Genomic DNA, 12,163 nt, shown 5'->3' on the forward strand with positions numbered 1-12,163 from the left:
AAAATAACAAGTAACTTGAAACCAGTGGGTTATTTAAACACTACAAAGGTCAACTTACATGTAATCATCAAGGAAAGATTTGAACAGGCATTTCAGTGGTTTATATTATTTTTAATGTAGAAGTATTTTATAAAGTGCTGCAGCAAGTAACGCCACAAAACGAACAATTACTGTTTTCATCTGATTAGTACACAGACCGTACATCTTGTTCAAATCCATAGGTGGTGAAGTGTGAGCGAAATCAGACTAACACTTTTATAAAACGTAATTCAAAGGAAACACTTCAAAACGTTCAAGTCAAGAAGACGATACCTCGGTCTTAAGCATTCCTTTAGCTGACTTCCTTTCCGTCAGTTTGTCTGTCCTTTACTAGAGTAACTCCAGAAATTGTCACAACGGATTGGAGGCAATATGCTCCAACTCTCATCACATGTACAATGGAATAAAGAAATTTAACAGTAGTAGCAATCTAAATATTCACGCACATTTAGCACCAATAAAATAATAATTTGATTATCTACCTCTCCATGCGGTCGTTTGTGTTATAATTCTTACCCTCACTTGAGATAGTTGAAAACCTCTATCATTTATGTGGTGGGCAATATGTGAGATTATACGGCGATTGAAGCAACCATAGGAAGAAGAAAGTTTATTGCATACAGTATTGCTCAACACTAACCATCAACTACTAACCTTCTGTTCTATACAGCCAGCTCAGATTGTTGAGGTATGTGCCCAGGGCATCATGTTTGAATCTTAATTGGATATAAACACGAAAATAACTATAAATGAATTTCTTATGATAAAATACCAAATCCTCACTCTCAAATCTGCTACTGATTTCATATCTTTAGTAAACTGTGCATTGAAGTCAAAAAAGTAATTAATAATATTTTTTATTTATTCAAGTAACTTTCAAATACATTGTTATTTCTGTTTACTTTTATTTACTTGGGGTGGGGGAGGTATTTTATGAACTGTGTCTGTTGAAACCGTGTCTTATAAATGACATATTCTGGTACAGCCTTTGTGATGGGTTTTTTTTCTGTCATAACTGATTAATATTAAATTTCATGTAGAAAAAAATACTCTAATACTAATACTAAAGACTTTCCATAAGCATAAGCGTCAAACACGAGACATTGGTATTCGGTTGTACTAGAGAGATTGCAAAAATTAACGAGGACGAAGCTGAAGCTGGAAATTAAAATATGATACCATGCACGGACAAGGTGAATATAAAACAGTTTACATAGTAAAGTGAACCTTTTTTTTCTTTTTTCTTTTCTTTTCTTTTTTTTAGGAGAAAATACTGTTGTTTTGTGTCCTTGACGATTTAAGCATTGATCTAAAATAATAGAATCAAGCACATTCATCTTTTCTTTTCTTCTTTCGTTAAACAATAATAAAATTGTGGCTTTATTAGTGATCATTTCGTCGTCTACTACTACTACTGCTACTGCTACTGCTACAGCTGCTGCTACTACTACTACTACTACTACTACTGTTGCTACTGCTACTGCTACAGCTGCTACTGCTACTGCTACTGCTACTGCTACTTCTACTGCTGCTGCTGCTGCTGCTACTACTACTGCTACTGCTATTGCTACTTCTACTTCTACTGCTACTGCTGTTACTGCTACTGATACTTCTACTTCTACTGCTACTGCTGTTACTGCTACTGATACTGCTACTTCTACTGCTACTGCTACTGCTACTGCTACTGCTGCTACTGCTGCTGCTACTGCTACTTCTACTGCTACTGCTGCTGCTGCTGCTACTGCTACTGCTACTGCTACTGCTACTTCTACTGCTACTGCTGCTGCTACTGCTACTGCTACTGCTACTGCTATTGCTACTGCTATTGCTACTTCTACTTCTACTGCTACTGCTGCTGCTACTGCTACTGCTACTGCTACTGCTATTTCTACTGCTACTGCTACTGCTGCTACTGCTACTGCTACTGATATTGTTACTTCTACTGCTGCTGCTGCTGCTGCTACTACTGCTATTGCTACTTCTACTTCTACTGCTACAGCTGCTACTGCTACTGCTATTGCTACTTCTACTGCTGCTGCTACTACTGCTATTGCTACTTCTACTTCTACTGCTACAGCTGCTACTGCTACTGCTACTGCTACTGCTACTTCTACTGCTACTGCTACTGCAACTGCTATTGCTACTTCTACTGCTGCTGCTGCTGCTACTTCTACTGCTACTTCTACTGCTGCTACTACTGCTATTGCTACTGCCACTGCTACTGCTACAGCTCCTGTTGCTATTACTACTACTGCTACTGCTAGTGCTACTGCTACAGCTGCTACTGCTGCTACTGCTGCTACTGCTACTGCTACTGCTACTGCTACAGCTGCTGCTGCTGCTGCTGCTGCTACCACTACTACTACTACCGCTACTGCTACAGCTGCTGCTACTGCTGCTGCTACTGCTACTGCTACTTCTACTGCTACTTCTACTGCTACTGCTGCTGCTGCTGCTGCTGCTGCTATTACTACTGCTACTGCTACTACTACTGCTACTGCTACTGCTGCTGCTACTGCTGCTGCTACTGCTACTGCTACTGCTATTGCTACTGCTACAGCTGCTGCTGCTGCTGCTGCTGCTGCTGCTGCTGCTGCTGCTGCTGCTGCTGCTACTACTACTACTACTACTACTACTACTACTACTACTACTATTATTATTATTACCTTTTATATATATATATTTTCTTAAATATATTTGTTGTTAATAATATACCTGCAGTTACCGCAATTCTGACAGGAATACTAGAATTTGTAGTCTCTGCAATATGAATGTAGTAGAAGACGAATATCACTTTGTTCTAGTGTGTCCTTTCTATTGTACCATAATATATAAATATATTGAACCTTATTGTAATAATAATAACCATCAACATTTAAATTAACGCAACTACTGTCCAACGACAATTCAAAACAGCTGAATAAATTATGTAAAATATTTTATCACTGCTACCACGCATAGAACAGACAACATTGACACATGGTATGTGTTATTATATTGGTTATTATTACTATGTATGTATAACCAATTTATTGTTGACTTTTATCGATTCTAATCCGTTGCTACTTACCATTTCCCGCAATGTGCACATATTATTTTATTTATAAAAATGTGTGTATGCCTACAAAATGTATATTTTAGGACAAAATAAAAATGTATCTAATATATATACATGTGTTTCGAGCAAAACAGTAGCTGGTACACTGACACTAGTTCAGATTAAATTACAGGAATTTACTGGACGGATGAAACAACATTTCTATGACAACAAACAGTGTCATATTTATTATTAATGGCAGGACTGGTAGCGTTAATTGTGGAATGAAAAGTTGGGTGCAGTTCCAACTTTAACCCAGTGAAATATTATTTGGTGTTCTGGTAAATTAAGGTGCACGGCTGGTAGAGACGAGATGTGGTTCACCACGTCAAAAAAACTATAGTCAGTAGAAATACAGGCCTTGAGAAGCAGGATTCGTTCAACTAGAGAGAAACATACTAGGGCATAATTTAGTCGTCGTGTTTGGTATTGTAGTGCGGACAGTCCAGCTTCTGGAGGGTGCGAGATGGAAGGAAGGAAGGATTAGTTGATTAAAATCAGCCGGAAAATAACTTGGTGACAAGGAATCTTGCTGAAACAAAATCCACCCTGGTGATGCAGGCCGTTAAAACGACCGCATGTATCGCCAAAACAAATCAATTTCGTCGTCAAAACAAAAATGAGGGACGCCCGAGTGAACAGTCAAGCACTCAAAAAGCACATGCACCACTACCGAAGAGAGCTCCAGACTAGGAATCATTCATCCAACGGATGTTAGCCACGGTAAAATAATTTAACCGATGACGTCATTTTAACTGGGAAACTTACACAAGTTCGATTTTTTTGTTTTAATGTAGCTGTACTAATAACGACACCTGCATATATTGTGGATACTAAAACCACAAGCATATACACTGGATTCTTTAACAGGAAGCATAATTTTGCCCAGGTGCAATTTTGATGGGTAATACTGGTTTTTTTATATATAAATAATTAATGTTCATAATAGTGTAATTTCCATAATTTGTTTTCTTAATCTTCATAATATTACGTAGGTTTTAATGGCTCTTGGGTTACTATAAGTAATCGTTGTGTCATCAGCAAGCATATCAGTACACAAACAGAATTATTAAGCTCATTTAATAAATAATTAATGTAAAACGTAAACAGTCATGCAGATATGATTATGCCTGGGCCAACTCCATGCTTTACATGAAATAAATATGACTTATAACCACCATAACTAACACATGACTGCATTGAGTTATATGACAAATGTAAACGCTGCCATAATTGGCAAGTCATTTCAAGCTTTAAAATTTCGTAAAATCACACACGATCAAGCACAAAAATACTCTTGAATCCCTTACATTAAATACAACGCCTTCCATTAAGGTTGGGTCGCTAGTCTGGACACTTGCAGGGTTTTCCTCTAAACCTACATTGGTAAGGATGAGGAAATTTGTAACCCATCGATTAAAAATTATTCAGATAGTTTATTTCGCTGTAGCTAGAAGGGTCATGCTTACATGTTTATATGGCGTTTGTACACAAAACGAGTATATCCGAGTGTCACGGGGATTCTATAATACCCGTAACTGAATAAAACACGATTATCAAAATATCTCTCCTAACTGTATATCTATTAGATCTCTCTGTAACAGGCAGTTCAAAACCGCTTTGGCTCGTCTAGGTATGATCAGAGATACGATCTTATATAAAGTATATATTATTATAGCACGTTTAGTTCACTAGAAAACACAACAAAACACAATACTCTTTCGAATCTGTATTAACCTACGCTGACAAATGTACAGCCGTAGTAGTTAATTCATAACAACAATAATAACAACCCAGAACTGATCACTTAATTCTAGGTTACACAATATGCGAATCACTTCACCGTGACACAACACCCACACGTGTGATAATTGAGAAACGCTTCTAGGGGAACTTAATTAATAAAGGAATTACAACACTATTCCTAACTAGTTAATTTTTAATTAACCCTTACTACTCGTTCAGTAACGTGTGATAATTGAGAAACGCTGCCAGGAGAACTTAATTTAATAAAGGAATTACAACACTATTCCTAACTGGTTAATTTTTAATTAACCCTTAACTACTCATTCAGTAACCTTGTAACACAGAATTAATACTGGTACCTATCACAATAAAGACAATAACCTACAGTTTACCTAGGTCTTCTAGGATGACTGGCTAAGCTTTATATTACCAAATACTCGTATAATGTTAGAACAAAAAGTCTACGATTTACTTCGTCAGATGACCGAAGACACTGTCTAAAGAATATTGGTATAATACAGTATTAAATATTAAAAGTCACATCAATCACATCAAGGTTATACAACAGAGCAGAAATAATATATTTACCAGTCCGGACGGACACGTTCCCCCGGGATACCTTCCTTTTTGGTTCTCCCCCATAACTCTAAAACTCTAGCTATTTATTATAAATCGAAATATCGCCTGGGGGTAAATCGCGGCACCGAATCTTATCATCTGATATTTCCACCGCGACCAAGCGGTATTTTTTTCCTCAGATCGTCAGACTTAATGTCGCCAGTTCGCTAGAGATTCCACGGTCGCGCGGAGGTATTACGTAACTACTGGCCACATGGCCTCCCCACTGCTCTGGGTGTGTATTAGACGACCATCGCGCAGAAGTATTACGTAACAAGTTGCCCACCTAGCTAAGTGCAATGAAACTGCACACGGCCTTCTAAAACAATTAATAACGCCACAGGCGAAAACAAAAATTAAGAGCATGTACCGTCACACCGAGTAATAAACAATATTATGTTTTATTAAAAATCGAACATATTGCCTTGTCAATTTTTTTCTTACATAATATTCCATAATGTGTGGATAGCTTAAAAGGGAGAGAATGAATGAATGAATAATACCGAAAAATACATCGGCTATTGGGTGTCAAACTATGGTAATGCAGACAAATAAAATGATGATCAACATCAATATAAAAATTCAAAATTTAAATAAAAACAGTGTAAAGAACTGTGCAAAAATACAAATATCACAGATAGATACTGACATTTACTCAAAATTTCAATTATATCTCGAAACAAAAGGGGTTTTTGTGCTGTATTGGCCATTCTCAAAGAGAATGTTACACCCCTGCACACGGTGAGGTTACAGCACGCGCTGGGGGGGGGGGGGGGGGAGGGAGAGATGCAGCATTTAGTATACAAGAATTTCAAAAGTCATAACTCACAACCTTTAATATCAAAAACAGAACAGCTGTAAGTATCAATAAATAATTAAATTTTCTTTGCGTCTATACACTACACGGCAATCTGATTGGCCCAGAGGTGCTTACATTTTTTTGTTCATATCTCGATGAACCAAACAAAATTAAGCCACGCCTACTACCCCCCCCCCCCCCCCCCCCCCCCCCGACTCACACTACTTCTGTGCAACAAGCCGGATTATTTTGTCAATCATATTTAGATATTTTGAAGAAAACACACGTGAAAGCTACAAAAAATATACACGATAAATTAATGGAAAATGCTATAGCAGAGTAGACATGTAGATATATATTATATACGCAGTGATGTTAGACACGTTGTCTTCGTTCACTTTCATAAAATATAAACTAAACACGAATAGGACAATTCCTTCCAATATAACTAAACGATCCGTAAAAATGCACAGCAGCTAGAGGAAATGACGTCATTTACAAAACAAATCACCTGATTCAAATGATAGTGAATGAACGTTCGCATTCTTACGCGACATAAGTATCAACGAAGTTGACACAAACAATACTACAGGCGTATTTAAAGCTAAACAAAATAAATTCAGTTATGTATTGTTAAAGTATGCATATAAATTTAATTATAAGATTTGACCGCAATTATTTTTTGGTTCATGCAAGTATGAACCGAAAAAACGATGTGCACACTTTTGTATGACCCTCTACGCGGGCTCATACAATGTGCACATCGTTTTTTCGGTTCATACTTGCATGAACCAAAAAATTATTGCGGTCAATTCTTAAATAAATTGTCATAGTTCACGATAATAACACATATCTTCTGGTTTTATTCTTATAGTTATATATATATATATATATATATATATATATATATATATATATATATATATATATATATATATATATATATATATATATAGATAGATAGATATAGATATATATATAGATATATATATATATATATATATTTATATTTATATTTATCATATAATATCTTACATTTTCAGTGCAATCAAAGTATGTGATATTTTTCAGATCACATACTTTAAGAATTTGATAACTTTGCAAATTAGATGTAAATTAGTCGAGGTCTCGGCACTAGGTTTATTGACATTTAAGCAAACGTACTTGGGTGACACTCCATGATTGATGTATGCATTCATAGTCATCAAATAAAAACATTCCAATGGCAATTTGACACTGAAAGCTGTCCAGCGTTCAGAAAACAAAAAACGTTAGGCATAACTTTATTTTGATGTAAGGACATCCAAAATGACGTCATTCGAGTTTGACGTCATTTCCATTCAAACATACACCGCGGCACATGTTCTTACGTCATTTGAATATCTAGTAATGGCGGACTGGAATTAAAGTTGCGTGTACAGTTTACAAAAACACGTTGTATTAAGCTTGAGCTTATATGATAAAGAGATTATTACCCTCGTGTATTTCGGTATCGTTAATATCATATATTAGGAATAAAAATAATGTATTATGCTCGCCAGAGGCTCCCATAATACAATTTTTATTCCTAATATATGATATTGATGATACCGAAAAACACTCTGGTAATAACCTCTATTTACATATATATATATATATATATATATATATATATATATATATATATATATATATATATATATATATATATATATATATATATATATATATATATACATATATATATATATATATATATATATATATATATATATATATATATATATATACATATATATATATATATATACATATATATATATATATATATATATGTGTGTGTGTGTGCGTGTGTGTGTGTGTATATATATATATATATATATATATATATATATATATATGTGTGTGTGTGCGTGTGTGTGTATGTATATATATATATATATATATATATATATATATATATATATATATATATATATATGTATGTGTATGTGTGTAGAGTGTGTGTAGTGTGTGTGTGTGTGTTTGTGTGTGTGTGTGTGTAGTGTGTGTGTGTAGTGTGGGTGTGTGTGTGGGTGGGTGGGTGTGTGTGTGTGTAAGTTTAAGGACGAGCAACTGATAGTGGATTATGGTAGACTTTGCCTTGTGCAGAGATACGATTTTGATTGCGGAACACGGTTTTGTTGTTCAGATTTATTGAAGAATATTATTCCTCCACTAATTTTGGCTGGTTGGCTAGTTGGTTTTCCATTGGTCTTTGTTTTAGTTTTACTAAACCTCGAACTATTATCGACTGTTTAACGATACTTGAGTCTGTTTGACCAGAAGCATCATACTTTGTAATTTTGTCCAAGATCTAGTTGTCTACAAATGTTTTCATAACTTCACATAATACGCCCACATCGCATTTGCAGAGATGCAGACTATATACCATTGTGATTTATTAGGGTAATAAGAAATATACTTGCTACTTTGTGTGACTCGGATCGTACGCTTTCAGTGACCCAGGAAGCAGTAAACCTGTGGAGCATGCGATACAATAAATATTTTACCACCATTTGACGAAATCATCTGGGAAATAATCCATCAGTGTTTGGCGATTTTGAATGCAAAGGTCATAACGGACAATAATAATATATACAATGTAATTACAACTCTGACGCACACCAGCACTACTTACGTGACGTGGACGTCGGTATTTTTATTTTTCCATATAATTAATTTCCTTTGGTTGTATGTACACTTCCTGCTACAGTGTTCAAGTGTTTCTATCATTAGAGAACGCCTAATACCTATGTCCAAACTGAAGTTAAAATCGTCCCATCGGGATATATTTAAGTGCTTATAAACGTTTTAGAGCCTAGACTCCAAGCTCCAATGACGTCACATGCATACGATTTATTCTAGACTCTAAAGGTTTTTTAAAGACGGGACCAGGATATTTGATTGATACGCAGTAGGTCGTAAGGTCGACTTATATTTTTAAAGAGAAGAACTCTATGAAGACTAAACCTGAACTGAACATTAATTGTGATGCACCGAATAACGAACTGGTTTGAAAATTACTGAAATAACATTATACAGAATCATGGTTCCGAATTTTCTAAATTCTAAAACGCGATCCTCTAAACACCGGATCGTGTCTAAATATCGGATAGATATTACGTCCCCACCATGATCCGGTGTATATACATTACAGGTTATTGTTGCTTGTTTCGGCATGCATTGGATAACTCATTCAAAACAGTCGTTTTCTTGTGTGTCGACCATCGTGAACGGTGTACTGCAGTTTCTGTCTACTCCTATCACAAACAGGATGGGCCATTACGTCAGAGTTAACGCAGAAAGCAGCAGACCATCGTTTGCACTTCCGGTATAGAACGTAAAGCTTCTGTTGACGTTGGATCAAGTTGATTCTCCAGCCTCTTCAGCTTGTGTAATTGAGATGTTGCTGGTGTTGAGAGTTCTCGGCCGGGAGAGAAGAATAAAAGCTTTCACTACCGATCGCAGCCCTTGGAAGTAGTGTTCAGTGTGTTAATGACGGGGGGGGGGGGGGATTCTAGGAAAATTACTTTACTGCAGTTTAGTTATCAACGAAATACTCGCTACATCAGTAATGTTTTTGTGTGAAAATGTTTGGTCGTGTGTGATGAGGAAGGGATGAGTAATGTTTGCATAAATAACTCAGAGATATGGAAATTGCAATGTGCTTACTGCTTAGACGCCTTGTAAACATTACGACTATAGTCCTTCCCATCATCCTATATAAATGTTTATGTAAATAATTTTAGTTTGGTTTGGCTTAAGAAGAAAAATAAAAGTGTTTTGGAAGTAACTAAAAACCACTATTTTTGTGTGCAATTTAGAAAACAATCGGCCCAGAAATAAATAACATTTAGTAAAGTCCATAGTATGAAAAAAGACGTTACCTGTCGAAATGTTAATGGTCTTTTCACATGGTAACAAATCTTATTAAATCAATGATTCCCCAAAACCTAACACATTGACTATAGTCCGTCAAATCCGTCTACAAAAATATTTCTTGTTAATAATTTCAGTTTGGTTTGACGTAAGATGAAAAGTAAATGTGTTTTGAAAATAACACAAAGTTACAAACAATCTGCTGAGAAATAAGTAACCTGAAGTAAATTTCATAGTATAAAAAAGGCGTTCCCTGTGGGACGGACAATAAATAGGGTCGTCAAAGACAGTGACAGAAAATTAATCGGCAACACCCGTCGTCTGGGTTAGCATTACGGAATGTTCGCCTCAAATGTACGAGTCCAGTCAATCGATAGTCGTCTAAAGATTGTCCAAATTGTTTTATACTATTAAATTAAATTATTTAGTCGTATAGCTGAAGGTATAATGCTTACATTTCAAAGAAAGGGGTATTTCAATATTTTTTGCGGGAAGCCGGTATTTTAAAAGGTAACAAAAAAGGAAATAGCAAAAACCATTTGAATTAATGAAAATTAACCCACGTACCACTGTTTATAATGTTTGGTCTATTTAGTCGTTCCTGTAATGATCAATGATTTTATAATATTTTTTGACAAAAAATAGAAATGGGAAATAAATCTCTTTTAGTTTCGAAATTAATAGGTACAAAATGTGTATGTGCCCCATGCGTGAGCGTGTGTGTGTGCGAGTGTGTAAGTGTGTGAAAATTATTGTGAAATCGTATTCTTTAAAGAATATTTGTTCAAGAAATGTTTTCCTTTTCACTTGTCATTAATTTTGTCTTGATTTAGATTTGATCGAATATCATAATTTTGTTTGAATAAAGAAACATTCATTACACAATTATTTGTAGAATTTTAATTGAAAAGAGCATATTATACAGTAATTTTAGTTTCTAAATAATATCTGTTAAAAAAAAAAAAATCATTTTGTGATCAATTTTGCCTTGATTTAGATTTGATCGAATATCCAAGTTTAGGTTGAATTAAGATAAATTAATTATACTATCAATGTTATCATTTGTATAATTTTAATGGGAAAAAGGAATATTATACAGAACTGAATAATATTAATTACTGACTTGACGAAATTATAATATAAGAAACATGGGATTTCTTTTTCACTAACCTTGTTCCTTTTCAAATCGTTTTATCGTCTATTTAAAGTGTATTTTTAAGAACTTTGTTCATCATTTGCGAAACTTTATTGAATACGGCTATTATACTAGTATGTGTCACTGCTGACGGATTCTGAGAACGTTGATTGAAAACATATTTTATTGCATATAAAATATATACACAAAGTTCGTTCTTTAAAAGGTTAGTTAAAAAAAATGACCTCTTATTTTGTGGTTTTGTCTGTTATCAACAAATGCGCATTTGCGTATTATTTTCTACGATTTAAAAAATATATATATTCTTATGATCAATGGATAGAAAACTATGAAAATCCATCGAATGCGATTGGATAACAGAAAAAGAATCCATCATATCCAGGCATGTAGGATAGAAAAAGTACACCCGAAATGTTGGACTTTTTACCTGGGGCACAATTTGACGATTTATTTTTTGTCTTCCATCTGACTACATATCATTGAATCCTTTTTTCCATTTGGTAAATAAACTATTATTTTATACGAACGGACAAAGATGACTGAAAAAGTAACTTTTAAATTTGATCGTGTTATCTTAATTAAATCAAATATAACAGGTTGGTATAAATAAACATTAAACCTACTAATTAAGCAGATAACCTTTATAAAGCATGTGTTAATATTTAAGATCTGTCTGGAACTGTTGTCTGACGACTTCACATCAACAACTCGTAACGTGCTTGTTATCTAGATTGCTGTACCAAATATGAACAGTATTGTTGGATTGCGGGATATAATATTTTTTTGGACAAACATATCGCTTTTATCC

Source organism: Gigantopelta aegis, chromosome 4 (assembly GCF_016097555.1).
Source record: "Gigantopelta aegis isolate Gae_Host chromosome 4, Gae_host_genome, whole genome shotgun sequence".
Classification (NCBI taxonomy): domain Eukaryota; kingdom Metazoa; phylum Mollusca; class Gastropoda; order Neomphalida; family Peltospiridae; genus Gigantopelta; species Gigantopelta aegis.